This window comes from Lepus europaeus, chromosome 2, assembly GCF_033115175.1.
Source record: "Lepus europaeus isolate LE1 chromosome 2, mLepTim1.pri, whole genome shotgun sequence".
NCBI lineage: Eukaryota > Metazoa > Chordata > Mammalia > Lagomorpha > Leporidae > Lepus > Lepus europaeus.
Genome location: NC_084828.1, coordinates 60427673 through 60448736, shown reverse-complemented (window position 1 = coordinate 60448736; position 21064 = coordinate 60427673). Strand labels below are relative to the sequence as shown.

General features: G+C 37.1%; 1 protein-coding gene and 1 pseudogene across 3 annotated transcripts in view; one reads left to right on the top strand and one right to left on the bottom strand.

Annotated features, from left to right (window-relative positions):
* Positions 1-21064, bottom strand: part of ALCAM (activated leukocyte cell adhesion molecule) — a 212791-nt gene that overhangs the window by 137314 nt on the left and 54413 nt on the right. The gene's annotated exons all lie outside the window — the stretch shown is intronic.
* LOC133747941 (synaptophysin-like protein 1) lies at positions 8225-8919 on the top strand (annotated as a pseudogene).

Below are 21064 nucleotides of genomic sequence, written 5' to 3'. Positions count from 1 at the left end.
TTATCTTATTGTGGCCTTTTTATTACAGCTATAAATAAGAGTTTTTATTGCCTCTGGAAGGAGGAAAAAGTGATACTAAAGTTTAATGTTTGTAATTCTGTCAAATTTACTATGCGGCCACTTCTTGAGATGCTCTAAATGAAGTTCTCTAGCTTAACATACTTGAATATCTCTTTAATAATATTAGTTGGAAAAAAGTTTATATCAAGCAGATTAATGCATGCCCCGTCAAAATTTTGACAAAATGATTAGAACAAGAGTGCATATAAATCCTAGCAATAAAATACCAGTTTGTGCCTGTCATTCTTTGTTCTGTTTTAGCTGATTGAAAAGTAGAAAGAGAATGATTTTTCCATCTGCTGGTTGGCTCCCAAAATACTTGCAACAGCAGGGTCAGGCCTAAGCCAGGATCCATAAACTTAATTCTGGGTCTCCAGTGCTGGGGGCAGGAACCAGTACTTGCTGTCTCCAAAGGTGTACATTAGCAGGAAGCTAAAATCTGATACAGAACCAGGTCTTGGACCTAAGAACTCCATTATGGAATGCAGGTCTCTTAAGCATCATCTTAACTGCTATACAAAAAACTTGTCCCCAGTAATTTTTTTGCTCTTATTCCACAGGACCAATTCTGTTTTATTATATTTGTCTTTCTGGCATGCACAAGGTAAAATATTGGAAAAGTAAAGGATTAAGTTAATAACTGAAATAATGTGCAACTTGTAAGGCAGTGGTATCAACATAATAGTACAGAACTCATTATGTATAAAGCACTGTGCAAAATTTGACATTTTATATATATGATTTTAATTCTCATTAGCAATCATTTGAGATGAACATGTTTATTCTTTTTTACAGAAAAGGAAGTTGAGGCTCCTAGATGTTAAAAAAGAAGAAGAAAAAATCGTCTAAACTGATTTTACAAAAGGGAGAATCAGGATTTCTACCCAGGTCTCCTGAGACATAAAACATATCTGTCTTATTACAGAGTGCTACCTCAAATATTAGCAGCTTTAAGAGAAATGTTATAAAAGCTTCTTTTAGGATTATATTTAGAATTTGAGGTGTAAACATTAACATCTATGCTTAATTACATCTCACATTGTTTTTCAATGTTTTCGGAAAAAGAGGATTTATTTCAGTTTGTTTTATTTGAATTTTTCTACAGGAAAAAAATGGGATTTGATATGCATGAATTCTTAAAGGCTTAATTTAAACAAACTCTAAAACAACAAATTTGCAAGTTGTATATTCTGCAATTATCAATACTTCTATTTGAAAGAGCATTCCCAGAGAGTCCTCTTTCTAGGAGTTTGTCCTTTGCTGAATATTCACTAAGAATAGATTATTCATGTGTCTAATTCTAGCATAAATGTACATGGGGGGATTTATAGGCTTAGCTGATTCTTTCATTTTACAGGCCTCTTCATGATTATACTTCAAGTTTGTCTGCATGAAATACTCATTTATATTGGAAACATACCCCAATTAAAAAGCATTCATTCAATAAGATTTCACTATAATCCAAGATGTGTGCGGAATTGAAAAGTAAACTACTATGTTATACTTTTAAATGACTTGGTTGTCATTTCAGAAAGAACAACTCCTGAAATATGACATAATTAATGATAATGCTGCACTTACACTCACTGACATAATTTATAACAAAAATAGAGTGAAAACGTACTTCAAAAACAATAAACACTCACTCTTGAAAACTTAGACGTTTTCCCTTGGGTAGTTATGCATGGTATTTGGATTGTTTTATGGTTACCGTTGACCCCTTCCTAGTGACTACATTTGCCATGTGACTCTGTGGTTCTTCTCACAAAGGAGACACACTGTACTTCCCCACTTCAGGAATTTGCATTCACCTGTGCCTTGTTTTGGCCACTGGAATGTCATGAAATGTGACGCAAGCAAAAGTATGAAGAAAAACACATATTTCTGCTCAATGTTGCATCACCAGAACATAATCAAGCTGTCCTCCTTCATGTTGAGAGACAACTGGGGACCAGAACGAGATGCTCCCTGGTATGCCACCTGAGGCATATCGAGTACCACCTGATTCCCTAGACCACTCTCCTACCACCCAACACCCACTGTACCACCCACAAACTAGTGAACCTGCCCAAAGTAGCCAAACTCAGCTAAGATCAGTTGATCAACACACTCATTCATGAACTGAATATCTAAGTTATTCTATGCCTCTTCTTTTTTTTTTTTAAGATTTATTCATTTATTTGAAAGGCAGAGTTACAGAGAGAAAGTGGTAGAGGAAGAGGGTGAGGGAGAAGGAGAGGGAGGGGAAAGGGGGGAGGGGGAGGGGGAGGAGGAGGGAGAGGGATCTTCATTCTGATGGTTCACTCCCCAAACTGTGCCAATGAGAGAGAGAGAGAGAGAGAGAGAGAGAGAGAGAGAATGAATCTTCCTTCTGATGGTTCACTCTCCCCGAACTGCGCCAATCTGAAGCCAGGAGCCAGGAGATTTTCCAGGTCTCCCACACGGGTACAGGGGCCCAAGGACTTGGGCCATCCTCCACCATTTTCCCAGGCCATAGAAGAGAGCTGGCTGGGAAGTGGAGCAGCTGAGATTTGAACTGGTGCCCATAAGGGATGCTGACACTACAGGCAGTGGCTTTACCTGCTACACCACAGTGCCTATCCCTTTATGCCTCTTCTTATTTTGTTCTAAGGGTGTGAGTAAAGATCTGTAATTAAAGATCAAGTATATCGTAATGAAGTACATTTCCTATTTCTTAATGTCAAAATAGGTCATAATCCTATTTTTACATTTAGGTATACTTTAAATTACTATCTATTCAACATTTACTATGCTCTGGTACTGTTAGGAACTTCTAAATATATAGTTCCAAAGATAATGTGTGCAATTATTTGAGCAACAAACATGAATCCATATTGCTATAAATAAATAAATAATTAAGTACATTTAAAATGGGGGAAAATAGGCAAATCTCCAGGCAGAAAACTTCCAAATAATTGAAGTAGATACTCTACCCTAAAGGAGGAGGGTATAAAAGAATCCTTAGGAAAAAAAGCTTTGGAAATAGGAGATTGGCTTCATTCAATATGACCTTAGCATGGGCTTCACATAGTGACCTTCTTCTAAATAGCACAGAATAAAACTGGAGAAAAAGGTACCTTTATACTGTAGAAATCAGACAAGCACCAACTCAACTAGGTGATCAACATTAACATCCATATTAAGAAGAGATGTTGACAGTATACACATTTAATATGATGTGAAGAGAATGGCATTTTGCCACTGTGACATTCTCCCTCAAACCTCAGAATTCTAATCTCCAAATTATCATGAGAAAAAAACATTAGAGAAGTTTGAATAAAGTGATATTTTACTAAATATCTGACATGTACCCTTCAAAACTGTAAGGATGACACAAATAAATAAAATAATCAATCAATGAAGCTTTAGGAGACATGTGGACCAGCACTGTAGCACAGCAGGATAAGCTGCCGGGTGTGATGTCAGCATAACAGATGGGTGCCGGTTCTGATCCAGGCTGATCCTCTTCTGATCCAGCTCCCTTCTGAAGGGCCTGGAAAAGCAGCAGAAAATGGCCCAAGTAATTGGTCCTTGCACACACGTGGGAGACCTGGATGGAGTTCCTGGTTCTTGGTTTCAGTCTGGCCCCATTACAGTTGTTGTGGTCATTTGGGGGAGTGAACCAACAGAGGGAAGCTCTCCCAATATCCCTCTATCTTTCTCTTGATCTCTCTCACTATTTCTAACTATGCCTTTCAAATAAATAAATCTTAAAAAAAAAGGCTTAAGGAAACATGATGACTAAATGTAATATGATAGGCAAAAATCCTAGAAAAAAAAAGATTTAAGGTAAAACTAAGAAAATCTGAATAGAGGCTGAATTTAAGTTGATTATAATGTAGTCCTATTGGCTTATAAGTGTTGTTGCTAGGGGAAACAGTGTAGGAAATACAAGGGAACTCAGAATTATGTTCAAAATTTTCCTATAAAACATTCTAAAATTAAATATTATTTAAAATATAGTATACATGGAAATATATACCAGCAATGTTTTTGTGAGTTTAAATTGCATCCATTCTGTAGTATATTTGCTTTGTTTATGTATCACTGATTTGTTTTCATTTTTATTATATTATTATTATATTCCCTGGGACTTGCAAGTGTAGTTTTCAAAATATTTTAATTTTAATAAGTTGCCAATTTAATATTGATCAACAAGAAATAAATAATACATCATTCTAAAATATAAAATAAACTGGAGGTGAAATTAATTGATTTTAATTAAAATGCATTTAAATAGATTGCATCCTATCTTAATATAATTTTGAAAATAAGATGAATATTGCACAATAACTGGCTTCCACTAACATTTCCTAAAATTATTTTTATAATTTCTCATCACATTCTCTCTCAAGAAGATTACTGGTAGGATCACAGGTATACCAGCTGTTTAAATATTTTATTTACAGTGCTAACTTAATAAATAACCAATCTGCTTAGCAACTATAACCATTCATCAATTGAAAAGTTTTCATGGAAATGCCCTGAACAAAGATCATTATTATTTTCTAATACTAGACCATTAACTTGCAGGATTTAATATTATGAGAGAAATGTTTAATGCAGTTACAAAATAAATACCACATCACATGCCTTGTGGTTTTAAAAAAATTCAAGATACCCAACAGGCTTTGGTAAACAAGTCTAAAAGATAAAGGAAGCAGGTGTAGAAGACATTTAATAAAACATGCCTCTCATTTTTATTCCTTTTCTATTTGGTTTCTTGGGGATCTCTGTTTGACAGTGACCTCTAGTGTATTTGCTTCAGGCAGATACTTTATTCTCATTCTACTGATGTGGCAACCAACAAAGGATGACAGAAAGTAGGATTGAAAGCTAATATTAAGTTTTAAAAAGAAAAATAGGGTTTTTGCAAAAAGACTTACAGTTTTAAGCAATTAAAATGTTTGGTTTAACATCTGTGATCTGAACTTGTGCATCTATGGAATGGAGTATAGATCCTAACCACAAATTAGAAGAGATCGTATCAACATAAATTCATTGAGAGTGTTTCCTTAGTGCTCAGTGTAAAGGCTGCATAATGTAAGTAACTAAGTCATAAAATTAAATATTCATTTCTTCCTCTCTCAAGGGATTAGGATGCCAATTCTAGTCTGAAGACCAACTCCAGTGCACTATAGCACCTCTTTTTCTGGTATGTATGCTTTCACAAGAACAATTTCTAGTTTCAATACTTTTTGTTGGTTGACTAATATAACTAGAGCACTGGTTGTATAAATCTACTGTTGCTTTTCATGAGGGTCAACACATCAGCTTCCATGTTTCTATATAACAGACAAAAAACTTATAAAGATATACCAAAATGCAATGTTTTATGAATTGCTTTTTTTAAAAATATTTTTTAAAAAATTTTATTTTATTTGAAAAGTAAAGAGACATACAGAGAGAGATTTCCCCATCCACTGGTTCACTCATCCAAATACCCACAATAGTAAGGGTTAGGGAAGGCTGAAGTCAGGAGACTGGAACTTAATCTGGGCTTCCCAAGTTGGTGACAGTAATCCATCTACTTGAGCCATCATCTGCTGTCCTACAGGATGCATAATAGAGAAAGCTGGACGGGCAGTGGAGGAGTCTGGACTTGAACCAGGCACTACAGTATGCTAAATGCTTGTCCAATTGAATTACCTTTTAAAACTGCCAGTTCTGAAATACTTGCCAGAAGTCAGGACTGTAATTTTTACTCCTCTTACTTTGCTCAGTATCAGATTTTCCTATCGGCTGGCGCCGCGGCTCACTTGGCTAATCCTCTGCCTGCGGCGCCGGCACTCCGGGTTCTAGTCCCTGTTGGGGTGCCAGATTCTGTCCTGGTTGCTCCTCTTCCAGTCCAGCTCTCTGCTGTGGCCCAGGAAGGCAGTGGAGGATGACCCAAGTGCATGGGCCCTGCACCCGCATGGGAGACCAGGAGGAGGCACCTGGCTCCTGGCTTTGGGCCAGTAGTGGCCATTTTGGGGGGTGAACCAACGGAAGGAAGACCTTTCTCTCTCTCTCTCTCTCTCACTGTCTAACTCTGCCTGTCAAAAAAAAATTCCTATTACTAAAATTAGTAGAAATTAAATAATTGTATTTGTATATATAATACATGCATGATGTATTATGTTTTTAAAATAGAGGAGTCAAATAATTTCCTTAAGTTCCAGGAAACAGGAATATCACAATATGTTGGAAAGTGCAATTTCAGAAATTTTTTTTCTTTTCAAATCACTTGTTCAGAAATATAAGGATAAAAATTAAGAGAGAAAGAATCTTCTTCATGTGCATGCTTTTCTTTGTATACTTTATTGTTTCCAGGATGGTGAAACATAATGGGTAATATTGTCTTGCCTTTTAATCTTGAAAAATGTTAAGGTCACAAACCTTAATTTTCTAATTCTAGATTGTCTAATAATATTGACTCAGCCATGAGGAATTTACAAAGAAAACAAATAGTGCGATCTCAAGTGCACATAGCAACTCCAGGCCTTGGTAGGTATTCAAATATTTAGTTCAGATGCTTCAGGATTTCAAAGGAAGGACTTATTTTTTTTTCTTTGCAATTTCTTTGTGCATATATGTGGGCAAAATATATATTAGCTCAACCTAACGTGACTTTCTCATTACTCTATAAGAGTGAGTATTACAGATTGTATCCAATCTTGAAATGAATTGTCTGGAAACCTTTTTTTATCATTTGTAGGCATTTTTTAATCAGGAGAATTAAGTGCACATGGTGACTAGGTTTTCAGAATGCCCAATGTAAGTAAGGTAAATCCTGATGAAGATTTGGAAAATCAAGTAAGAGAGTTAAAAAGCCTATTGAGATATTATATTGATACTAAAGTTCATGATGTTTTTGAGAATCTGATAGATTCTGAGACCTTTACCGTAAACCCTCATTAACACCCAAACGTGGGAGCCAGTGTTGTGGCACCACAGGTTAAGCTGCCACCTGCAATGAGGGCATTCCTTAGGAGCCCCTGTTCAAGTCCTGATTGCTTCACTTCTGATCCAGTTCCATGTTAATGACCTGGGAAAAGCAGGAGATGGCCCAAGTGCCTGTGCTCCTGCCATCCAGGTGAGAGACCCAGAAGAAACTCCTGGTTCCTGACTTCAGATTGGCCTAGCTCTGGCCGTTGTGGCCATCTGGGTAGTGACCAGTGGATGGAAGATTCTCTCTCTTTCTCTCTCACCTTCTCTCTCCCTCTCTCTGTGTAATTCTGACCTTCAAGTTAATAAATCTTAAAAAAAAAATCCAAATGTCATCTACAATTTCATGAAATAAAGAGCATTGTGAAGCTCATTTAAGGAATACCATAAGCTAGGTGATTTAAAACACTTGCTCTGGGCAAGTTGTCAGACACCACAGGGGAAATAGGTGAGGAAGAACGGACACTGAGGGAGACAAGGGCTTTCCTTTCCCCAGATTCCCATTCTTTCGCTCCTGCTAATGGCACTCTTCAGCCTGTGGTGATGAAGTAGTGCTGACATAAGACAAGCACTGGCAGCCATGGAAATTTGTTTAGTTTTGTTTTAATGTATTTATTTTTAATTGACAGATAATTGTGTATACTTATGGGGTACAATGTGATGATCTGATCTAAGCATATATTGTAGAAATATTCAGTCAAGCTAATTAACAAATTCTTCACCTCAGTAACATAATTCTTTTATGGTGATATGGTGAGAATGTTAAAGATTTATGTTCAGGGGCCGGCACTGTGGCACAGTGGGTTAACATGCTGGCCTGAAGTTCCGGCATCCCATACGGGGGCAGTTTGAGACCCGACTGCTCCACTTCTGATTCAGCTTTCTGCTATGGCCTGGGAAGGCAGTAGAAGATGGCCCAGGTCCTTGAGCCCCTGGACCCGTGTGGGAGACCCAGAAGAAGCTCGTGGCTCCTGGCTTTGATAGGGGCAGCTCCAGCCGTTGAGACCAACTGGGGAGTGAACCATCGGGTGGAAGACCTCTCTCTTTCTCTCTGCCTCTCCTCTCTCTATGTAACTCTTTCAAATAAATAAATAAATAAATCTTTAAAAAAAAAGATTTATGTTCAGGGTGAGTATACAGCACAGTGGTTAAGACACTATTTGGGGGTTGGTTCCCCTCTCCTCCGCCCCACTGTTCTTCCTCTTTTGCTCAGAGGATGTCCTTCTTCCAGATCAGCCTCAATCTGCTTAAGTAGATGCTTGGCTTCATAAAGGTCCTTGAGTGGATTGTGCCCATCTTGACTTTGGCTACCTCTGGATGTTTTAAGGGCAAAACAGTGTATTGTTTCCTGGCATGAAAACCATGACAGCTAGTTTTGGTTATCCATTCAGGTTAAATCAGGTATTATTTCAGGCAAATGTAAATGTGTGTGGCCTAAGTTGGGAAGGTCATGTCTTAACAGGAGATTACTCTTCTCTGGCACAGTTTTATTAGGTTTGCAGTCTTTGCATTCTTACACTTGCATTGCTGCCCTTCTGCTGTATGTTGGTTGTATGAACCTATATAGAGACAGTCACAAACTACCCATAGTTTATTTTGTTATCACTCTTCTTGCCACTTTTTTTTTGCGGCTGGTGAGCACTTTGGCTTAAAACTCTCACGAATATTAAAGTAACCAACTGGCTCAATATTGTTCAGGTACTTCTGCCTTTTGAACAGAAGGACGTGCATTACTACTTTGGTTCTGTGACTTGTGTGGGATCCCTAAATGCATATGTGATCTTTGGCTTTCTGAACATGATACTTTGAGGAGGAAATGCATGGTTTGTATACAAGGAGATCAGTTTGCACAGTCCATCAAATACTTTTGCCCACAACCAGGGAGGTATTGCACCTCCTACTAGAATATAACTAAAAGAAAAATGCACTGTAGGAAATGTATATCTTGCTATGGCTTGTTGCGAACATCTTGAAAAGCATTATTGGTTTCTAATAAAAGTAATGGCTTTTTCAATAAAATGGTGGTTTTAAATTTTGCTGCATTTTTACATAAAGCCAGTATCTTTTCTAGAAATGTAAGATGTAAATGTATTCTCACATGTAAATTTGAAAGTCCAGGGGCCTATTATGAGATGATGTACATTTTTAAATGAGCAGTGAGTTGTTTGCTTTCTAAAGTGTTTACACCTTAAGCCTTAATATATATCTTCATTCAGAAAATTTATATTATCATATCATAACAGGAAGAAAACTATTTGGGACATATACTACTGTAAATTTGTACAGATAATATGCCCAAGACCTATCTTTGCTTAATAAAGCCTAGGTTATATAAGTTGTATTTAGAAAAAAATATATTTAGTTCAAAATGTATATCTGTGCATTGTTCATGTCATAAAAATGTAATTGCAAAGACTGGGAATATGCTCTATTTCTGTTTTTTCCTAAATGATCTGCTGTATTTAATATGTGTACTAAAATTGGGTTGGGAGCAGGGATTTGGAAGTTTCTAGCAGATAGGTAGTTTATTTAGTAATTCTTTTACATGAGAAATAAGCTTACATTACACTAGTGGTTTAATAGGAATTAAAAGATAATGTATGTTTTCCATGAACTTCTTTGAACCACCCTCACGTATCAGTAAAAAGAATATGGCTCACCTAGATATCTTCGTATGTGTTGGCATTACTTTTAGTGATGTTTATTTGCTGTCATATGTTGCTCTTGCTGTATAAGCATAGGTTGAGACCTAGTCTCCTTGCGAGTAGAGAAAAATAGGCCACTTCTTTTTGAACACCCTTTTCAGAAGGCTACAAAAATTAAGATTATATTTTACTTTTGAAACATTTAACATTTAGAATTGATGAAGTTGCATTGATATTTTCAAAGACCTAAATCTATGACCCATTACCATCAAATTACTAGAGAACATTGGGGAAACTCTGCAAGATATTGGCATAGCCAATAAATCTTAGAAAAGACCCCAAAAGTACAGACAATCAAAACCAAAATTGACAAATGGGATTACATCAATTGAGAAGCTTCCACACTGCAAAATAAATACTCTGCAAAGTGAAGAGGCAATTGACAGAATGGAACAAAATATTTACAGACTATGCAGCTGATAAAGGGTTAGCATCCAGAATCTATAAAAAGTTCCAAAAAACTCAAAAACAACAAAATAGACAATCCAGTTAAGAAATAGGCCAAGGGCTTGAATAAGCATTTTTCAAGAGAGGAAATTCAAATGGCCGACAGGCACTTGAAAAAATGATCAAGATCACTAGCTATCAGGGAAATGCAAATCAAACTACAATGAAGTTTCACCTCATTCCAGTTAGAATGGCTCTTATACAGAAATCAACAAACAGCAAATGCTGGTGAGGATGTAGAGAAAAAGGTAGGCTAATCCATTGTTGATGGGGATGTAAACTTTTGCAGCCACTGTGAAAGACACTGGAGATACCTCAGAAATCTGAATATAGATCTCTCATTTGATTCAGCCATCACATTCCTGGGAATTCACCCAAACCAAAGGAAATCAGCGTATGAAAGAGTATCTATACACCCATGTGCACTGCAGCACAATTCACAATAGCTAAGATATGGAATCAACCTAGATGACCATCAGCTGTTGACTAGATAGAGAAATTATGGTATTTATACACTATGGAGTACTACTCAGCTTTAAAAAAAAAAAATGAAATCCTGTCTTTTGCAACAAGATGGATGCAACTGGAAACCATTATACGTAAGCCAGTCCCAAAAAGACAGATATCATACGTTTTCTCTGATCTGAGGTAACTAACAGAATACCAGAAATGTAATGTATTGGAGTGAAATAGACATTTTGAGATTCTGTGATTGTTTACAGCCCTGTGTCTTCCATTGAGGTACAGTGTGTATTTTTTTTCCTCTTCATACTATTTGTTGAACTCTTTTACTTAGTGTAGGTTTAACTATACAGTCATTAAGTAAACTGAAAATAGATGCTTGTAAAAATTAAGAGTGGGAATGTGAGAGAGCACAGGAGGAATGGTTGGAACATGGGTGGGAGGGAGGATGGGAGGGAAGTGTCGCTATGTTCCTAAATCTATATACATGAAATACATGAAACTTGTATAACTTAAATAAAACATAAAATATCCTTTATTTAAAATTTCCAAGATATTTCTGAAAGGACTTAGGAGCCAACAACCTTCAAAAATAGAATGAATATAGAAAAATCATTTTTGAAATTTGGTGCTAAGCACAAAGAGTATTTACTTTTACTTCCTAAATTTCTAAGTTATAAAACCAAGGCTAGAAGAGCTTATTTACTTGACCAAGATCACTCAGCAAGTTAATGTCTCTAAATATTTTATTTCAGAAAATATCTTCACCTTCTCAAATTAAGTTTTCAGTTAATAACTGTATAATGCAGAACATAGATCTAGATAAAATGCAAAAACAAAGCTCAGTTTGGCTGTGAGCCTATGGGTTACATTCCCTTCCACTGGAAGAGTGAGTCTCCTATACAAAGAAAAAGCGTAAGTTAAATCATAAAAAGATCTCAGTTTTTAAAGAGAAATTCCTTATTTTCTGAGAAAAAAAAATCACTTGCCACCTAGTTTAACTAGGTAAGATTATTGCCTAGGTTCTGAAAGAATATTTTGCTATTCCAGTAACCATGTGATCAATACTCAATTTTGAGAATCCATTCCCCTTTAGAGTGAAAACTATTAAAACTATGCCAGCAAAAATACATGATAGCTATAGTATTAATCTTTTTATGATGTACATATTAGTAGCTATTTAATTTATGCTTACTTATTATAAGGTATTGCATGGTACATTTAAAACATAAGCTTATAGATAATCAGAACGTAATTAAAAACTTCACACTTTAATTTTCGGTACTTACTTTCATCTGTACTTTTACGGGAGTAATTATATGATTTTTACAGTGCAATCTATTTAATTTTATGATAAATTATTCTTTAAATCATTGCTAGGGGACAAAAATCAGTTCTCAAGTACCAGAAGTGTTCAGCAGATGCACCAAAGGCACATGATTCCTTTAATGCATCCTTCTCCTCTGACACAATTGGAGGCTCCACTCTGGAAAAGGAAGGGATGCTGGCTCTTCTGCACTGCTCAACCCTAGCTAAATACACTCCCACACCCACCCCTTGCAACACACACACACACACAGGTGTGTAAAGAAAATGGAACCAGCATATCAGCAAACATAGAGTACAGCTTGAATTCAAATAAGAAGGTAATTTTTTCAGAGAGGTTAAACTTGTCAACATATTAATATATCATAGAATACAGAACAAAATTTCAAGGTTCTGAATTTTAGCATTAATTGATCTACTTAATGTTAAGATATCTTGAGCCATCTTCGAACCTCATCCTTCTTGTCACTAGCTAGACGATTCCATCCATAGATTAAAGGCCATAAAATTAAAATAAGCATAAAGATTTGCATATAAAATCTCCCAGGGTTCAATTTTACCACTTACTCCATGATGCCAAAGACAACAGCAGAAACATAAAGTGGGTGCTGGATTTGATTCATTTAGTCAGTGAAGGAAGTCAGTCTTCTAGGTGAGAAAGTTAGTTACCTTTTCCTCTTCTTCATCTATGATAATCTATCAACATAACAAATTATTTGCTTCTCTGAGATGGCTATGGCAAACTGGACACAGTTTCATTGTTTGATGCTGTTTTAATCTGGTCATGTAGATTCATACATGGATTCCTAGAGGGTCATCCTTACCTCTCTCATTCTTCTTTGCCCTCCCAAACAAATTTGCTTTTTTGACACTTTTAGAAATATCCAGACGCTATCAGTGCCTTCAAATACTAACCTCAATAAATTCCAAATTATATAGTCTGTATTTTAAGATATTCTCTAAGCTAACTTTATAATTATTCAATATTACTTACCCATAACTCTAAGATCAAGCAAAGTTAATTTCTCAGTATACCACCATAAACATTTTCATTCCAGTACCAACATATTTCTGATAATATTTGTTTTGCTAGAGTATCTTAATTTCAGTATAGAAGAAATAATATGTTTTTTGGATTCAAATTATTCTCAGGATTAATCTGAATTCTCCTACTTTACTAGATGTGTGATTTAGAATAGTGTGACCCCTTGTAAAATGGGAATTTTCACTACCAAACAAGTTTTTTTTGTGAGTATTAAACAAGGTGTTGATACCTAAAACCTTCAGAGAGCTTAATGTGGCTCAGGCTCCTTCCTCTACTGTTTATATTTATTTATGCATATGATACTCAGAAAATCTCTAGGAAGCAAACACTGTTTCTCATTCAAAAGGAAACTGTAGAATAGGGAACTTAAATAATTTCCCAGGATATACTACTTGGCTTATGAACTGGCATCCTTAACTACTTAAATATCTGTATTCATAATGAACCAAAGTCAAAGATGTCAGTGAATGAACAAATACTTTAAAATTTTAATGATAATTTCATGATTCTTTTCAAAAACACTAGTTGAATTCTGCCCAAATTATTCAAATAATAGTAGCTTATTTGATGCAAACAGAATACTCACCATGAGTCAAAGTTACTGGCTATATAATTTGACCCATACTAGATTTATTTTCTTTCTGAAAAAGGAATATGAATGCTCAATCATTGGCTCAGTGTTTATTAAGGTTGTGCTTGCTTTGAATTTTAAATAACATGTTTTTTCATAGGATTAGAATAGGATAAATTTTGAAAATTAAAATTTTATTTTACTTGAGAGGCAGAGAGACAGAGCTACAAATCCCCATCCAGTGGTTCATCCCACAAATGCCCTCAATGGGAGGGAGTGGGCCAGGCTGAAGCCCAGAGCCAGGAATGCCAACCAGGTCTCCCACATGAGTGGCAGGGACCCAAGTACTTGAGCCTCCCAAGGTCCATACTGAAGGTAAATTGGAATTGAGAGTGGAACCAGGACTAAAACCCAGCCACTTTGATGTGGATACAGGAATCTCCAAGCAGTGTCTTAACTAAGATGCCAAATGCCCAAACCAAACCAGCATTAATTTATAGAATGAAATGGAAAATGAATGTCTATGATTTTTGAATTAAATGCCTGAATATACTACGTTACCAGCTAAAATAATGTGGCTAATATTAATCTAATGTAATTCTTAGTCATTAAGGAAACAAATATGAGAGTGATGTTATAGCACAGCAGGCCAAGATGCTGCTTGCACTACTTGAATCCCATATCAGAGTGCCAGTTGGAGTCCCAGCTGCTCTAGGTCCCATCCAGCATCCTTGGTAATATGGATGAGAAGCCAGCAGAAGATGGCACATGTTCTTGGTTTCCTGCCACTAATACGGGAGACCATGATGGAGTTCTGGGCTCTTGCTTCAGACTTACTGCTGCAGACATCAGATAGTGCACCAGTGGATGGAAAATCCTTTCTATTCTTCGCTCTCTCTGTTTTACCCTGCCTTTCACATAAATAAATCTTAAAAATCACAAACAAAAAGACCTGTCAAGACTTGAAATACACTGAATATAATTTTAATACTATCTGATTACACATTGTTTTCTTTTTTTCTAAAAGAACAAATGCTAAAACAAATGCTAAGACAAATGTTGGGGCCAGCACTGTGGCACAGGGGGTTAAAGCCCTAGCCTGCAGCAATGGTGAGTCCCAGCTGCTCCACTTCCGATCCAGCTCTCTGCTGTGGCCTGGGAAAGCAGTAGAAGATGGCCTTGGGCCCCTGTACCCCAGTGGGAGATCCAGAAAAAGCTCCTGGCTCCTGGCTTCAGATCAACTCAGCTCTGGCTGTTGTGGTCATTTGGAGAGTGAACCAGCGGATGGAAGACCTCTCTCTCTCTCTCTCTCTGTCTGGCTCTACCTCTTTCTGTAACGCTGTCTTCTAAATAAAATAAGTCTTTAAAAAACACACACAAATGCCTAGCGAAAAAACATGATTAAGTATCATCGACAGTTAAAAAGTGCAAGAGTCAGGTGACAGGCTGAGCAGCTAAGACACCAGCTTCCTCCTAAGGTACAATCGGGCAGGAAGCGGTCATGGATCAAATAAATGGATTCCTGCCACCCATTTAGGAGATGTGGATTGTGTTCTCACCCCCCAGCTTTGTTTCTTCCTACCTCATCATTGTTCCCACTGCAGGCATATGAGGATTGAACCAGCAGCTGGGAATCTCCCCTCACCCCCGCTTGTGTGTATGTGGAGGGGTGTATGTGTTGTTTCACTCTCTTTGTCTTTCTAAAAATGTTTTTAAATCACTCAAAACTGAAATCCTAGGACAAAAGATCAATCCTAATGCCTTGATTAAATTATTACCCTGTTTGTCCTCCACTGAAAGACTGCACACAAATAAGACTTCCAAGACAATGCTAACAATCATTTGTCAGAATATTTATGTTTTCTTAGGCCCTGAAAAAATGTTTTTACTGATACTTGCAGGAAGAAAATTTCACAAAGCAATCATACATATTATAGTAAACAGCTAAGGATATTATAATATAATGGTTGTTACAAATTTTTGCAATAAAATTATTAATCTAAAGATTTTTTGATTCACCATCTATAATACAGGAATCCAGAAATTAAACAGAATTTCTATTTCATCTTGATCTCTCAGAAAAAGCATTAAAGAACAGTTCCTTTTTCACTGCTAAGAATAGGAACATACATTAGAAGATTCCAGTAAAATTATATGACTTAACTATATACAATGTTGTAAAAGGGTATAGCTACTATATTTTAAAAGTAGAACTAATGCAATTGTTAGTTATGAGTCTAATATATTTTTGAAAAGTGTGTTCAGTTGTTGAACTATGTCCTTCCCTAGAGTAATGACTGTACTTGCTCTTTCTGTCCATTAGCTGTTTTTCCCACTCAAATATGTTGCATTCCACTGAATCTTTAGGAAGTAGCTGGAGAACAAAACAAGTTCATTTGGCATAATTCCGTATCAGTGGCTTGAACACAGGTTGTTTAGAAAGCTGTTTTGTCTCATTATTGTTCAATATTCTATTCCATAATATGCTGCAGAAATCCAATACTGCACAGTAATAACATCCCGTGTGTTCAACACATTAAATGATTACGACAGCACCCATAAGTGGAGGAAAAGCACTATTTTTCTCTATCACCTGTGGTTTAGAAAAGCACATTACTCCTCCCCATCCAAAAGGCCACAAAATATCTCAGGGGGGAAGCAAAAACTCAGAAGCATTAATTTATTAATCAGTGTCCCAGAAATACATTGATTCAAATTTAAAAAAAAGTGGGGGTGGAGTCAAACAAATTTCTTCCTGAGTGCATTACCAGTTCCACTGGAAATAATCTTTCAACAACACGTTGTTTTAAAGTATTTTTTTTTTTTTTTACAGATAGAGTCAGTGAGAGAGAGAGAGACAGAGAGAAAGTTATTCCTGCCATTGATTCACCCCCCAAATGGCCGCTATGGCCGGAGCTACGCCGATCCGAAGCCAGGAGCCAGGAGCTTCCTCCTGGTCTCCCATGTGGGTTCAGGGGCCCAAGCACTTGGGCCGTCCTCCACTGCCCTCCCGGGCCACAGCAGAGAGCTGGACTGGAAGAGGAGCAACCGGGACTAGAACCCGGCGCCCATATGGGATGTGGGTGCCATAGGCGGAGGATTAACTAAGTGAGCCACGGGGCTGGCCCCTGTTTTAAAGTGTTTCACCGTAAGGAGTTCAAAATTGTCCAAAACTGAGTTTGCAGAAATGGAATAAAAGGTTTATAACTCCACCAACATTTTGACTAAAGATGTCCTAAGGAATTTAAGAGTTTTCTTATCAAGAACACTTCTTAGGAGATGAACACTGAGTTCCATGGCATGGTCGAGACTGTGGAATGCATCGTTTTTCTGGGTCTCAGGTCTTTACTCACTTTTCTGTGAGAAACCATTTCTTTCTTCATTGTTTGTTGGTAGCGGCTGAGGTTCACAGCAGATATGATTTAAAATAATTTATCTTTGTTTCTATTTTAATGATAAATAATTCTTTAAATTATCAGTTTTACTGGCAAACTATACTAAAAATTTATTGTAAATACAATATGTGGTCATTGAGATCTGTTATTTGCAATGTTACATTAAAACAAAGTCTTAATTTGTTATAAATCTCAAAAGAAACATAGCACGGATACTATTCTACTTTTTAATCAATACATGTAATTTGTCTTCTCATTTCTCTATGTTCCCAACTTACATTTAACTCAGCCAGCTAGACCATTGGTGGTGATTATTAATTGTGTAAATTTAATCATTCACTCATTTTCTCTGGATATTTCTTCACTTCTAAAATACAACTGACAACTATCCATCAGAGTGGCTATTAAGGAGATACTAGTACTAAAACATCTAATATCTAAAAATATTGTTTAAAGTAGTGTCTGAGGAATAAAAATAAATGTGTATTAGAGACTATTTCAAACAGGTTGCCAATTCTTAAAAAAAAAAAAAAATTGCTCCAGCCTAAAGTTTCTTTTGAACTGTTGATGTTGCTGTGGATTCGTTCTGAGAGGAGGAGTGTGGTGGGTGCAAGAGGCACGGAGTCACCACACAGACCCCAGGAGTCAGGTGAAAGCAGGCCAGAGGTGAGCAGCCCATAGACTTGTTTATTTCAGTTGGTACAGCAGCTTAAATAGCCAAGGCAGCCAATCCGGTCAAGGGGAGGTTTATGGCCTAACCAATCACAGCCTGTTGCCAGGCAGTATCCGAAGCCATGCAATCACAGTCTGTTGCCAGGCAGGCTCTGTTGCCAGGTGGGTTTCGAAACCATTCCTGATTAACTGACACTCGCTTGCCAGCGGCCATCTTGGCATAGCCTTCTCATTCCACTATATTTCCCCCTTTTCGTTTATTTTTGAGCAAAGGGAGGCATTATTCTTGGCCATACCATTGTTGACCCCGTTTCCATGCGGTCTCCGTACGCACCTGTGCCTGTCTTAGGTTGTCCCCCAGGGGATCTTACCCATCGTTGACTAACCAGTGCTCAAAACGGGAGACCACTGGTTTCCTACTTTCAAATACAACCAAATTTTGTCTAAAACTGCTGAATCCTTTTCCTCTATGATCTCTTAGAGATGATAGTCTCGCTCCTTTCACTTTCCTCTCTTTAGCAAATACACCTTCTACACCCACAGTATATTGTTCTCTCTTTATGTTCCCATAGCAATACCTCCATTATAGTTCTCAATCTTTGTACCTTTTAATTAACTGAACATGCTGTCATCTCTATGGCTCTGTGATTCATACAGAAAAGGAATTATTTCCTTCTCTGGGTCTCTAATAGCTGCTACCTGCACATATGGGCTGCATGGGTAGACTTTCCCTAAAGGGATGCTGAACGGAATAACCCACAGTAGCAAGAAGAAACTGATGTCCTGTGAGCTAAGGAAAATATAATGACAAAAATTATTTGAGAATACACAGAATTTAAAAAATTCTAATATATAATCTCAAATAATCTCACTGGCCAAGTCAATTGTAACTGTAGTTAGCTCATTTCAGCTGATGTTTAGAGCTGATTTCTACAAACAATCTCAGAGGCAAATTTTGATTATTTTATACTGAACACCAGTGTGTAGAATCAGCACAGGATTTCTCTAAGTTAAATTTTTCTTATAAATATTTTTTGACATAGAACTTTGAGGATGAAATAAAGGTTGTCACTTATCAACAAATAAAGCATTTTAAAACTCTTCTTGGGCTTGTACTGCAGTGTAGAAGGCTAAGCCTCCACCTGCGGCATCCCATATGGGCACCGGTTCAAACCCTGGCTACTCCTCTTATGATCCAGCTCTCTGATAATGCCCTGGAAAACAGAGGAAGATGGCACAAGTGCTTGGGCTCCTGCATCCACAAGGGAGACCTGGAAGGAGCTGTGGGCTCCTGGTTTCAGATTGGCCCAGCTCTTGCTGTTGCAGCCATTTGGGGAGTGAACCAATGGGTGGAAGACCTTGCTCTCTCTTTCTCCTTCTCTCTGTCTATAACTCTGTCTCTCAAATAAATAAAATATTTTTTTGAAAAAAAAGTTCATGTAAAATCTGTAGGTGAAAAAACCTATGCCTGAATTTGAAAACTTTTTGTCCTGAAGATTCCAAGATGGCTGAATATGGGAACGATGTGCTGATTTTGACTAGGGGAAGAATACGGAAGAAAAGTGAAGGAAATGCATCCCTGAGGGAGTGTTGTAGAGAAGTTTGCAGTGACAAATCTACATAAAGCAGAGAGATGCATGGAGCAGCATGGACAGAACAAACATGCAGCAGCCAGCAAAGATACCACCTATGATTCCTGCAACTGGGGCCTGGAGGAGATGCCAGATTCTGAGAGAGAGCAAGGTGTAAGCAGACTGTGTGGCAGCCTGTGTCGCTGGTGATATTACCTGAGGGAGAACCTTGTGGACCACACTGACTTTGAGTCCAGTCTGGAGTCCTAGAGGGGCACCATGAAAGAAAAGCACACTTCTTTCTCTCCATACCCTAAGATCCACAAAGGTGCAGGGGCCCAAGCACTTTGGTCATCTTCTACTGTTTTCCCAGGACATTAGCAGGAAGCTGGATCAGAAGTGGAGCAGCCGTGACTCCAACAGACAGTGCCATTTGGGATCCTGGCACCACAGCCAGGGGCTTAATCTACTATGCCACAGCACTTAATCGACTATGCCCCTGCTTCACTTCTGATTCAGTTTCCTGCTAATGGTCTGGGAAAAGCAGAGGAAAATAGCCCAAGTGTTTGGGCCCCCGCACCCATGTGGGAAATGTGAATGAAGCTCCTGATCTTGGTTTTGGTCTGGCTCAACCCTGGCCATTGCAGCCATCTGGGAAGTGATCCATAGACTGTAAGATCTCTCTCTCTCTCTCTCTCTCTCTCTCTCTCTCTTCCTCCCCCTCTTTCTGCCTCTTCATCTCTATAAGGATGAATTTCAATAAATAAATGAATCATTAATAAATAGAAGATGTTCATTTTGGAGGACAGAAATGCATTGTTATGTATACTATTTGACCTTCTTCAGAATGTGAACTGTGGGATACCATAGTTACTTGAATGTCACAATTATTTATTTGTTCTATGGGGAAATTTAATTTCTTATAACCACCTGCTTATTTTGACTATAATGTACTGTTAATTCTCAGCTTGTAGCAGCTACTTCAATTGGAAAAATAAGACACCTTTGAGACCACTTATAATTTCTAGTCTGCTACATTTTTTAAAATCCCCTATGGGAAATTTTATTATCATATATTTTAAGGCCTAACAAAATTTGGTTCTTATATTCATTTCCCTTCTTTGCATTTGGACCTTCCCTGTCACAATGACCCTTGAAAACTGTAGAGTTATTACGTTCTCTGTAATGCAGTTCGGAGCATCACCTTTATCAGCCATCCAGGTGGAGGTAACAGAGCTCTCTCCAGGGCACTATGTCTTTTTCCCATTAGTGCTCCAGAACCATTAGTACTTCTCTGACCTTTTCTTTTCTTTTTTTTTTTTTTTTTAATTAGTGTTATGTCTTAGGTAGTCTGAACTCAACTGTTTTTACACTATTTCTGAAATACAGCAATATAAAGAAATGACATCAATCGAATGTGACTAAGATATCAAGCTTCCTATTTAATTTAGGCTCTTTGTGGAATTATTTCTTAAGTTTAATTCCTTTGATATCACTGTAGTTCTATAGGGAGTAAATGAGGAGAACCTACTTTGAACCATAATGCCACATTTTAGTCTTTTAGGAGAAAAATCAGGGTAAATTTATTATTCTTAATTATATATTATTATATATTTAATCACACACAATAATTATATACTATAATTTAATCATATATAATTAATATTCTTAATTATTAGTTATTATTTATAAACATACAAGTTCAATAAGTAAAATGCATAATTAGACAATTTTTTCATTGTGCAAACATTGGCTGAAAAGTCATTATGCTGTGCATGACTGTATAGGTATTATAAGCTAATTTTTATTTTAAATAAAAAAGCACCCTCTTTTAAAAGACTGGAAAAATCAAAGACCTTCTA